We start from the raw sequence: 11,014 nt of genomic DNA, 5'->3' as shown, positions 1-11,014 counted from the left end.
TTCCACCTAGAAAATTCAAGAAATGCATTCGTATTTATCTTAAATGCTTGGCAGTATATTAACTGGATTACTTAGAATCATACTATTATTTTATTGATATAATAATATTACTTTAATATTTTTAAATAAATTTTATCCTTATTTTAATCCTGTAAGGTAGTTAGAAAGGTTTATTATATACATTAATATTTTTGGAAATGACCCAGGAATTTTAAATCACTTAGTCAAAATTATTCAACTTATAAATTGCAAGCCAAAAATTAAAAACCTAATCATTTGGTTACAAAACTATAATACAGTATTTTGCTATAGATATTACTTGAGGAAAATCAGTAAATCTGTGCTGAAATATGACTAAAATTAGCTTAATGTTGATTAGAATCAATCCATTAAAACATTTTGGTTTAATGAGAAAAATGGTCCAATATTTTGTCCTCACCAATACTATGGTGATTTATAATTTTTCTTTCCTTTTTTGACTTTGTAGAATTGAATATGTAAGAAAAATTAGAGCAGTAAGGATACAGAAGAAAGGGAGAAATCACAACTTATCTTTACTTTGTTCATAAGATAGACTTTTATTAACTAAAATTACCTTGAAAAAGTGCTTAGGACCTATTTAACTAAACGGAAGAATTGGGCTAAATAGTAAAAAATGAAGAGAATAAAAAGTAATTTGGCATTGTGTAATCTTGGAGATTCAAGAATACGTAATGGAAAGACAATTTGATTCTGTTACTTAGGATGAGGTGAGAACGGAAATTATTAATTATGCCTTTGTGTAAGTTTTATTCCTTTAAAATATCCAACTTATGATGTAAAGACATGATACACTTGTTTTAAATGTCTACATGATTTTGCATATTGTAACATTCATGACTATATCTTTCCCTTATTCTATCAGTTTGAAATTCTCAGGCCTTTCTTCTAATCGCAGTTCATATTTTGATAACATTTCCCAATTTATTTCGCAAACTGCCAATGCAATACTTTCTCCTTCTTGATATATTTTTAGTGTTCTATATCTATCTCCTATAATGATATTGTGGTTGAATGCCTATTATCATTATTATTATTGTCATATACTTTTTATTCCCATTGTGTATCAGCAATGCAATTCTAAGTTCCAGGTAATTTTGGCTCTCTATCTTACTTGCCTTTGCCAGCTCTGCAGTGAGTAGAACTGTATCACTTTCGGCAAGAAAAGAGAAAAAAAATGTTTTACTTCATCACTGAATCATTATTTCAATCACCCCTAAAGCTTATCTTACCTCCGTATTTTCTCTTTTGACTTTAATGAGTTTTCAGTTATATTCAGACCAAAGCATCATAAAAAATAAACACTTACAATGTTCCAGAGATTGTTCTTAGAACTTACATTACAATGCTATTTCATTAATTCACAATGTCTCTATGAAATGAGTAATAGTTATTCCCATTACTGCAATGAGGAACTGAGGCCTAGAAAGTTTGTACCCTTGCCCAAAGTTATACAACTATCAAGTGGCAGAGTAAGGATTCCAATTCAGGCAGTTTGATGAAATATTCAAACATCTTAAACAATATGACATATTGCTTCCATTAGCTTACATTTTACCTTATATTTGTGTCTATGCCTCACTTTAGTTCTCACAGTGCAGGTGTTTTTTTGTTTGTTTGTTTTTTTTAATTAGTCTTTATTGGTCTACACAACTCCATGATTTAGCATTGTGCTTGGAAACAAAATCAATCAAAAATATAGTTATGGGTAAAATGGGACCTGTTCTTTCTGGAAGTGAAAAATGACGAAGTAATGATTACTAGTAGAATACTTCAGTAAAAAAGAAAACCATTATCTGGAGAAACAAAAGATTTTTTGTTTGTTTCTATCTGCCTCCTTCACCCATGGCATCTGGCCTAAACATTCTCTAGCAGTTCATAGTCATTGTTTGAAAGGTATTAGTTTACAGAAAATAACATGTGAATAGCTTGAGCAACTACTCAGCCCAGCCAAAACTTCAATTTAAAAAATTTTAATATGTAATAATTATGTGTTGAATATCACATTATGATGTCTAAATAAAATTCCCTTTAGTATTTCCTTTTCCTATTCTATAGGTGGTCATTTGGGAAACCCTGTTAAATATTGGACTGAAGCAATATTTAGATAGTGCTCCTTTTTTGCAACAGCTCGGTGTCTCACAAAAATCAGTTATAGCCATGGGGTTTTGAATTATTCCTCTATAAATAATATCAGGAATAATAGTTTTGGCAGGTTCAATGGATTTGATTTTTAGCCTTGGAAAGAATAAGGAAGAGAAGAGAGTATAAACATTTGTGAAAAAAGAGAAACCAGTTGAATATTCAAATACAGGTTTTGCTATAGTTGTAATGAATTCTAGTTCTAAAATTTAGTTGCTGATTTTGTTGATGATTCATCTTTTTGCTGAAGGCTTAAAACTATTTTTCCTGACTGTGAGAGCACTATGAATTGAAGACTTAAACTGTTATTAGCATAAATGTTTTCTTTTCCCCATTGAACTCTTATCACAGGAAATGTAATTCTTTTTACCTGAGGCGCTACTTAGTAATTAAAGAAAAGTGGTTTCCTAATGCTAATTTCTGTAATAAAAAGGAAATATATGAACACATTAAATTGAGAATTGTAGTGATAATAAAAGGTACATTTCACAGGTCTCACCTAGAATAATGGTTTTCTTGCTTTCTAAAATAGAATACTAATAAGAGGTTATGTTTTTTTTCATTTTATTTTCCATGAAAATAAAGTTCCATGAAAAAACTAAGTGTGCAAGTTGCTTGCCTTTATTTTTTAAAAATTTTCTGAGTTTCTTTTATTTTTTCTTTAGAACTCTGTAGATTTCCACAGATATATTTCATACATATTTTGCCAGATATATGCCTAAATATTTCATTTAAAAATTTTTTTAAACTGTTTTCAATTTTTAATTTTTTTCTTCTTCCCTTTTTTAAAAAAAATTAACTTAGCGCAAAAATTACTATCAAACTCCACTCATTGGGCCAGAGACCCTTGTGCTGTTAGCAAAAGACTGGCCCCTCATATAGCATAGTATCTACACTTGCAAGTTCATCAGCTAGCCAGCAACGTCACTACAAGCTCTAACAATGTGCAGATTTAATTTTTTGTGGTTATATGAGTGGTGCTGTCTTTTTAATTTCAACGTCAACTTTTTATTGATAACATATGAGGTAATTAACTTTATTATACACTTTGTATCCTGCAATCTTGCTATTATTGCTTGTTTGTTCCAGGGTATTTTTGTTGTTTGAAATTTTCTACATGGATAATTGTCATCTGTGGACAAAGACAGTTTTATTTGTTTCTCTAAATCTGTGCAAGTTTTATTCCTTTTCTTGTCTCATAGCATTAACATCTAGTATGATATTAAAAAAAGAGTAGTGCGTGGACACTTCTGTGTTTTTCCTTATATTCAATAGACTAGCTTCCAGCTTCTCAAATTAAATATGATGCTAGCTATAGAGTTTTTTTGGTAGATGTTTTTAACAAATTGAGGAAGTGGCAAGGTGCCCTGCCTACATTCTCTATTGTTAGTTTTATTATATATGCACATTGGATTTTGGCAAATGCTTTTCGGCATATATTCATATGATCATATGATTTTTTTCATAATAACAAAAATAAAACAGCATTAATACTATCCGCAATTACAGCAATGTTTAATAAATAGTTAATATGTTTTGAAACTGGGTTATTCCCCTTATATGGCTCATTTTACTTACATATATCATGAAACCAATGTATCAGATATTATTATCATCCACTTTTTAGAGATGGTGAAATTTAAGTCCATAGGTGTTAAGTATCTTGTTTAAGAGTCACAAAGCACGTAAGTGGTGCAATTGTTTATGAATTCAGAGATTCTAGTTTTAGAAGAAATCTAATCACTATACAATTTAAATTTGCGTATTTCTGAACACCTCATTCACAAGTATTATTTAAACATCTTATTCACTCTATGTTTAGTGATACACTAGAAATCAGGGGACAATTAGGTTATTTGCACTATCAATTTTTTAAAAGTCCATGGTATCTTCAGCTCAACAAGTTAAAGTGAGTGAAAGGAAGAGGTGCCTTAGTGGCACCTCTGCCTTATCTGATGACATGTAACAAAATCACATCAGCACCACCGCCACTCTCACCATCATCATCACCACTACAATCACTACCACTCTGTAAGCCTGAAAGTGCCTTGAAAATTAAGCTCACAAATACTTTATTATCCATGTGTTTTAATAAACAAGAGCGAATGTCTAAATTGATGGCTCATAGCACAATAACCCATTAATTAAAGTTGTATACTTGTTTTGTTAGGAAATAAATAGAAAATATTGCCTCAGTGAAAAAATAAAGTGGTGATTCTTAAATTTCAAATGAGACTTTGATTTTTGTCTTTATTTTCACTTGATTCTGATAGACATTTTTGAAATTTATATTCATTCTTTTGGAGTATTAGGAGAGACAAGACTATGGAGGAATATTCTAGAAGAGAAAGACAAATTCTTTATTGTTACAGCTCATCATAATTGGAAACCATCAATTTTGGAAAGACAACTTCATTAAGATAATTCTATATAGATGGGTAAGTCTATAGGGGTAACAATAATCTATTGTCTCAGTAGTAACATGAACATTGTGAATAATTATTATTTTCATAATTAAAATTACATGTTAACTTATCCTTTTATTCATGTTTCCATAAATAGTGAATAGACATAAATAGATAAAAAGTAGGATTCAGTGATTTGTAATTGGATTGTAGCTCCAGTCCCATCCTCCAGTGCTGTTTTCAGTATCTCATCTTTCCTGCTTATATGGTTTCAGGTTGCTGATCTTGGAAGAAACGCTGTTGCTTCGGGCACCGATGGCCATGTGTAACACGGCTGTGCAGAAAACCCTTTCCACACCTGCCAAAGGTGTAGAGTTTTTGTGATACTAGTGGAGTGTAATGACATAAGCTGAATCTGTGTTGTCATGGAGAGAGTACTGGCAATGAAGGGCATGATGTTGTTATGAGATGAAGAGATGGAGATGGAGTTACAGAAGAGTACTTGTTCCATAGACTCCAAAATGACTAAGCTCAGTGATGCTTTGTAGCATACAGGTGGAAACTAAACGCCTTATAATTAGTCACTGATACGAATAGCAGTGATATTTGGGTCACTCTTGGTATTTTTCTACAATTATCTAAACAATTTGAAAAATTTTATAAACAGCGACTGAAAACAAAGCAGATAATAGATATTTATTAAACATTAAGGGTCCCATTTTCCCATATTTTACTGAAAAATAATAGTTACAATAACATCATCAACTACAAAATTACAAAGTATCATGTTTCTCAGTAGAGGTTTATTTATAGAAGCATGTGAAGTATTCTAAGACATAGGAGTCACAGATCTGAAAGTCTAATATTTAACTGGGAATATAAAATAACAAAATACCACAAATGCTTTTATTGTGAAATATTTGTATTGGAGTAAAGTTCTTAGGGTTCCTGAGTAGTCAGCAGATTAGACGCAGAAACAGTGATTAGGTCAAAACTTACTAAAAAAGAAAAAGTCTCATCACTTATTTTGGAAAACTTCCTCTGTCAAACTGTTTATATGAAGTCATGTTTTAAAGATAATGCTTCATTTCAAAGAATGTTGGAGCCCAAGGGGTTTTACAGGACACGTTCAAGAAATGTATACTTTTCATCATCACACACTATAATGTGCAACATAATTTCCCTTACAGAAGAATTAATGAAAACATATTTTGACATTATGATTATGGACATCTGTGTTTGTTTACATTCATTTCAGCTTAATGCAGAAAATGTCAAAGAAAGAATGTAGAGTGAAAATTGTGTATCTTTCAGTTTTACTTTCATTGCTTAGCAAAAAGGGATAAAAATGCATTGTGCTTCTTGTGTGGTAAGAGTTTTGCTAATGGATGCATAAAGCAAACAAAGCTGAAAGGAAACGTTTTATTGCTCCATTCTGGGCCATGTGGGTTTTTGTTGCTCTTGTTTTTATTGTTTTTGTTGTTGTTGTTATTATTGTTTAAAGAGTACTTAATCTGAAACGTCTGGAACTTCCCAAAAATTTGGATTTGTACCAAAACAGAACTTTTGCCTTAAAACATGTTATAATTTTTCTTATTCTCTTGCCAAGCAAAAGAAGTTCCACATGTTTGGATGTCCCTGGAAAAGCCAGAGACCTGAAAATGAGGAGGAATCTTATTTTGTTCAAAGTACTTTAATATTTTGTCTCTTTATAATAACAAAATGAATTTAAATACATATATGTTGACAATAAACATAACCACACACTATCTAATTCTATTTAAATTAAAAGCTAATGCTGTTTTAACTTACACTATTGGACTAAGCCCTTTTATTGTTAGTATAGCTAGATGTCAGCGTTCACACTATGTTTTAATCAGATATAATAGTCAAATAATAATTTTCTTATATATGCATTATTTTCATATATACATTCATGCTTCCAAAATCACATTGTCTTTATGACACTTTTTTCCTAGAAAATCCAAAACCAAATATAGAACATAATATATAGTTTACATTATTTATATTTTAATCTATAAGTTGCAACCGAACTTTTTCAGGGGCATCTGGGTGTCTTAGTCAGCTGAGCATCTGACTTTGGCTTAGTTCATGATCTCATGGTTCATGAGTTCAAGCCCTGCGTCAGGCTCTGTGCTGACAGCTCAGAGCCTGCAGCCTGCTTCAGATTCTGTGTCTCCCTCTCTCTCTGACCCTCTCCCCCAACTTGTGCTCTGTCTGTCTCTATCTCAAAAATAAATAAACATTAAAAAAATAAAATGTTTTTCAAAAGTGTATTATTAATTTGCAAATCTTTCTTTGTCATAGATTTCTTTGGTGTAAAATTTCATAGATTTAAATAATGATTAATGGCAAAAATGCAGAGAAGGTAATTTTTGAACTTTTATATTGATATTTGATTAAGTCTTCAAGATGTCTATGTTAACATTTGATTAAATAATTGGTCTTAATATAAAAAAACACTTTTTCTGTTTTAGAAATGAGTGATGTTCTTCTGTGCAAAATAAGATATCTATAAGCTCTCTTATACCACACCCACATATGTATTTCCCTCTATTTAACCTACCATTACTGTTTGCCACAGAGATAAATCAATGCTTGATGCTTATGTTTCTGTGTCTGTCTTTAAACATATGGTTAACAGCTAAGAAATGTTGATTAGTTCTGAGAGCAGACAGCACCATCAGCCTCACCTGGCAGGTTTTCAGTTAGGGGAACTCCCTGAAATTTGAATCAGAGTCTATATTTTATTTTTCCTGGTGTACTTTTGAAGATTCTGACTAAGTAAATCTTTACTGAGACTTGAGATACTGGATATCTAAAAATATCTCAAATGATGCCAGTGCCACTGGCCCTCCGACTACCCTTTGTAGCAAGGATGTCAGGAACCATGGTTACATTTCTCATATTTGTTGTGTAACAAAAGAAATAGCATTTGTGTTTCCTACAGTTACCTTTATCTCTTTTTTATTTCTTTTTTTAAAATAAATAGCTATCATTTATTAAGCCATTTGCTTTCTGACAGAACTCAACATTTCCTACATAGTCAAACACACTGAATACTAGATTTTTTTTTCTTCACTCTAGGGAAAAGACACTGCAGTTTTAAATCCATCCTTCTGCTCTGATTTAGAATAACTGATCTCAACTTTAGACACTGTAGTCCTGGGTCACTCTTTATTAACAGGAGGGCCTCAACTATAGATTTGTGGGACCCAGTGTGAGATAAAGGTACAGAGCCCTCTTTGTTTTAATATCTTTTTGAGGAGTTTTACATTCACAGCAAAACTGATCAGAAAGTACAGAGATTTCCCAGATAACTACTGCTCCCATTATACAGTGTCTCCTCCAGAATGGTACATCCCCCACCAGAAATAGATTTTTTTTACAATCAATAAGCCTACATTGATACATTATTATCACTTACAGTCCATAATTTAAACTAGGAATCTTTCTACCTGTTCTATATTCTACGGGTTTGGACTAATGTAAAATGACATATATATATCATTAGAGTANTTTTCTCTGACCCTCCCCTGCTCAGTGCTGACTGCCAGCTCAGAGCCTGGAGCCTGTTTCAGAGTCTGTGACTCCCTCTCTCTCTGACCCTCCCCTGCTCATGCTGTCTCTCTCTCTCTCCTAGAAATAAATAAAACATTAAAAAGAAAGTTATAGTAGCATAAAGAGTGGCTTCATTGCCCTAAGAATCTTCTATTTTCCATGAAGTCATCCCTTTCCCCATGCTCCAATATCCCGAAACCACTGACATTTTTACTCTCCCCATGATTTTGTCTTTTCCAGTATGTCATATAGTTGGAATCTTACAAAAGCTCAAAAGTCAAATTATTCTGGTTCTATTAGAGCAATAANAATTGCAATTAATGACATATTTCTGAAATGTTGGCCAGCTAGATTTTAATGGAACATAATAAGTAAAATTTTTGAAATTTTGATGTGTAGAACAATAATTCAGGAATATTATTGGGCACACATGGGCACACACAGAAATATTCTATACTAAATTTCAGTCTGTTTAGAAACTATGTCAAAGATATTGCAGTGATATGTAGTATGGCTGATAGCAGAAAAAATCCAATTTAGTTTTGAAATATGTTCACAGAAAATTGATAGATTCACCACACTAATTTCCAACCAAATGTGGAAAATATATTATCAAAGTCAAACTGTCAACCAAAACCTGTAGCAAATGACACTATAAAATTTAGTAAGTCCTTAAAATCAATGTAAAGCTTAAGAGTAGTTAGCTGCCACTATTACTTTTATTTTTGGCTCTGTCTGAGGCAAATTCCTGAGAATGGCTCCTATTTTCCTTAAAACTGAAACACTTTCTCAGTAACTGTCTAATGCCAATGGATTAATCAAAGCAAGAAGTTACAGAATGTTCACATGCTAATGCAGCATGTAGACTTGAAATGCATGTTGCCCCTTTGAATCTCGGAAACAGGGGTGATTATTGCACATAAAATGATGCCAAAGCTTCTTGTGGTTCCATTTGCCATCATCCACTCATTATAAACTGGGGCTGGCTACCTTGTTACCTTCTCTATTCCATTTTGAGGTGGTTTTTTTTTTTTTTTTTTATGCTTATTTTTGAGAGACACAGAGAGAGTGTGAGCAGGGAGGGGCAGAGAGAGATGGAGATACAGAATCTGAAGCAGGTTCCTGGCTCCAAGCTGTTAGCACATACCAACACGGGACTCAAACCCACGAACCGGGAGATCATGACCTCAGCCCCCAAGCTGGATGCTTAACAGACTGAACCACCTAGGCACCCCTCATGTAATGCTGTATCATTAATTAAACAATGTATGAGAGAGAGAGAGAGAGAGACAGAGAGAGAGAGAGAGACAGCGTGAGCAAGGGAGGGTCAGAGAGAGAAGGANCCCCAATTTAAGCTTTCAAGGCTTTGAGTAACAAAGAAATGTGTTTAACTGTTTAAATAAGAGGAATGTTTGTTGATGCAATGTACTTTTCTAGAGAAGAAAGAGCAGTGCTTGTTGTTTAGTAGCTATTCCTGGGCGTGGTATGAATAAAACATATTTGAGATTTAATGTTTATTCTTGCAATGGCTTTTATTCACTGAAATAATAAGAGTAACTTAAAAAATTACATGCTGATGTTCTGTGTATTATAGGAATTCCGTTTAATCATCTTCATTCTTGGCAAATGGAAATGAATATATTTCTAACTCATACCAGCGGTTTTAAATCCACTAATTCTCCTGCTGGAGATCATTCCATTGCTTGCCTTCTACATATCGCCCTTGGTGGACAACTTCTCAAGAGTCTTCCTGACACAATCACATCATCACTGATAATTGCAATTAATGACATATTTCTGAAATGTTGGCCAGCTAGATTTTAATGGAACATAATAAGTAAAACTTTTGAAATTTTGATGTGTAGAACAATAATTCAGGAATATTATTGGGCACACATGGGCACACACAGAAATATTCTATACTAAATTTCAGTCTGTTTAGAAACTATGTCAAAGATATTGCAGTGATATGTAGTATGGCTGATAGCAGAAAAAATCCAATTTAGTTTTGAAACATTAATTACCCTTAGAAGTTCTAAGGCATATTATAAAGTTGAGAAGTATATGCTTCCTCAATAATTCTTGGAAGAACTGTTTTCTAGGTATGTTTTAATCCATGCTTTAGCAAGTTACAGATAACTGTGTTACTGATATAAATTTATAGCACATACAGACACTCCTGAATGTTCAATAAATTTGAACTCAAACCCATTATATTTTCCAATCAGGCTGTGGTGATAAGACTCCTAACATTTCTTACGCCTCTTTGGTATTGAATATTAAAATTATTTTACATTATATTATCTGTGTGTTTGATTTCTGGTATGATTTCTTATTTACTAAAGAAAACTTACAGAGGTGTTTTTCATCAAATAAAGTGTAGACATCAAATAGTATATGTTTTATCATTAGGGATGCTCTGTTGCAGTACAAACTAAAAATAAAGTGGCGAATGTCACTTAGGATAGGACAGCAAGTTCACAAGTGGAAAATATTGTATATCTCAAATATATAGTCAAAGAATCAAAAAGGAACTTAATTAATGAGAGAAAAAAATGAGGTAGGCATTCAGAATGCTCTATGTGGGGAAATTAGAGATAGTTCATAACTAGTGATAAGATGAATAATGAAAGGCCACTTTTTAAAAAGGTGGATGAAATATTCTAACGTTGTAAAATCCGTTATTCAAATAAATATTATTTTTTTATTATTACCATTTTTTTAAATATAAACTCTATTCCCTACTCATATAAGAGTAAGAAGTTTGGGAAATTACAACTATTATAATAGTATTAGTAATAATAATTATTTGATTTCCAATAATAAAATTTAATAACATGTATAAG

The 11,014-nt window shown here is 32.1% G+C and overlaps 1 non-coding gene across 1 annotated transcript; it reads right to left on the bottom strand.

The window, feature by feature from the left end:
* Positions 1-2,979: 2,979 nt before the first annotated feature.
* Positions 2,980-3,132, bottom strand: LOC144234777 (small nucleolar RNA SNORA62/SNORA6 family). The gene has a single exon (XR_013336079.1). It is a non-coding gene; the product is annotated as a small nucleolar RNA SNORA62/SNORA6 family (small nucleolar RNA).
* Between the last annotated feature and the right edge of the window lie 7,882 nt (positions 3,133-11,014).

The sequence above is a fragment of the Crocuta crocuta genome, unplaced genomic scaffold (assembly GCF_008692635.1).
Source record: "Crocuta crocuta isolate KB4526 unplaced genomic scaffold, BGI_CrCroc_1.0 scaffold709, whole genome shotgun sequence".
Lineage (NCBI taxonomy): Eukaryota > Metazoa > Chordata > Mammalia > Carnivora > Hyaenidae > Crocuta > Crocuta crocuta.
The sequence above is the reverse complement of the archived record's forward strand: the minus strand, read 5'-3'. Positions and strand labels throughout refer to the sequence as shown.